This window comes from Cibotium barometz, chromosome 18 (genome assembly GCF_041138505.1).
Source record: "Cibotium barometz isolate CiBa-2024 chromosome 18, ASM4113850v1, whole genome shotgun sequence".
Classification (NCBI taxonomy): domain Eukaryota; kingdom Viridiplantae; phylum Streptophyta; class Polypodiopsida; order Cyatheales; family Cibotiaceae; genus Cibotium; species Cibotium barometz.
Window position 1 is genome coordinate 36765995 of NC_141063.1, and position 1956 is coordinate 36767950.

General features: G+C 50.9%; 1 pseudogene; it reads right to left on the reverse strand.

The window, feature by feature from the left end:
• Positions 1-266: 266 nt before the first annotated feature.
• On the reverse strand, positions 267-1710 carry LOC147629269 (expansin-A2-like; annotated as a pseudogene).
• Between the last annotated feature and the right edge of the window lie 246 nt (positions 1711-1956).

A 1956-nucleotide genomic window follows, 5' to 3' on the forward strand; every position in this document is an offset into this window, starting at 1 on the left:
CCACGTATGGGGTTAAAACTTGTAGAGCCTAGTAACCCACTCACAAACGCACGTAGAAATAGATCTTTAATAACCCGTTCAAATATTCAAACTTTAGAGTTGGTTTTCAAATTTTAGAGTTCATTTTTATCTTGGCATGTCATTATGGTGCGAAATGTAAACTGAACGTGGATAATCGTACAAGCGGGTGGCTAATTTAACTTCCCAACCACATTCTTGCACAGAAATGCACAGTCTCTAGCTCGTGGTGATGAGATTCGAATTGATCAGTGCTGCACGCCTCCGAAGGTTTGACCGAAGCGCCAGTCGGACGGAGCGACGTCGTAGAATGTGACGGTGCGGCCGTCGTCCGTGGTGATGCGGAAGGAGAGGGCCTGGCCGGTGAGGACCTTGTTACACTGCCCCAGTTGCGGCTCGTGGCCATCCAGCCCGTCCGGGCTCCCTTCACAGAAACGGCCACCACGTCGCCGCTCCCGCCCACATTGGTGATCAGCACCAGGTTGAAGTTGGGGTTTCCGTTGATGGTGAAGCGTACGCCGCCGCTCTTCACGCAAGGCCGGCAATGATACACATCAAGTACATTATCATTAGATCTTAATACAGTTGGAGCCGCAGCTTAATGCAGGATAATGGGATTGGATGTCAGCCTTCCGAGATCCACTTACCTCCTGTATCTCACCGGCACGATTCCTCCGCGGTACCTAGCGATCAGGCCGGCTGCGCCTTGTCGAAGTGCTTGAGCGGAGGGTTACACCAGCCTCCGTTATCGTTGGCCAGTGCGTAGTTGGGCGGGCAGAAGTTGGTGGCCGTGATCACGATGGACCGCTGCTCGGGGAGGCACCACTGCGGGTCGTCGTGGCACGCCCCGCACGCACCATCGCCGTTGAACAGGGCTGTGCTCAACGCCGCTGTGTTCGTTCCGTACCCCTGGCTGTACAGGTCTCCGTATCCGCAGGCGCCCGCTGCATGCAAACTTCAAATGCTATTATATATTGCAAGGGGGAAAAAAACAAACAGCTCCAACGTAGTATACCCATGGTGCCCGAGGCATCGCTGCCTCCGTAGAACGTCGCATGTGCCTCCTCCCAAGCGCCGTAGTCCGCCGCCCGGTAAAGGCGGTTACCACCAAGGAACCCACGACGTACAAGAAGTGAGCCATCGGTGGCGAGCTCGCTGCAAGCAAACTGATACGAGTTATTAATGGCGAAGCACGTAGAAAACTTGCAAGGGGAGCAGATGAGCTTGAGCTGAAGGTGCTTTAGCATGCGCCAGGGCAGAATCAAAGCTAGTGAGAAGCAACTCAGTACCTGAGGAGAGGGGCAATGAGCACTTCAAAGTTGAAAAGCTGGGTGCAATGGAGCTGAGCTGAGGATCGAGGTATAAGAAGGCGACGGATCGACAGAGGAGGTTGAAGTCCTACATCAACGGCGCTAACAGCGGGAAGGCTGCGGGGTCCAAACGTTGGAAAAAATGGGGCGCCGCCTCCAGACGTACAGGTCCCTCCACGCTGTGCAGGACTAGTTCGTTGGTGGGTAGGCCGGCTGCACGTCCACCGACACGCCCCTCACCGCCATAGCCGCTGTCAATGCCTACGACGACGACCAAACTTATAGCAATGTCCAAACGAGAAAAATAAACGTCAACACACGTATCAACTACCAGATTTTTCTCACACTTAATCAACCAGAATTTCACTTTGAACTTCCACATCTCGTGCTTGAAAGGTACATAATTCATTTCTTTCAAAACCTAGCTCTCACAAAGAGCTATTTATTCCATGTTATTTCTTAAATTGAAAAGTTATATTTTCTTTCAAAAGACAATACATAAATATTAAAAGAACCCAAATATCAAAAGAACCCAGTTGATGTCTCACATATAAGGCCCCACACTTCAAGGTTTCAAGTCAACACTATTTCCTCTAAATTTTTCCTTGCCAATAGTAATATTGCAAAA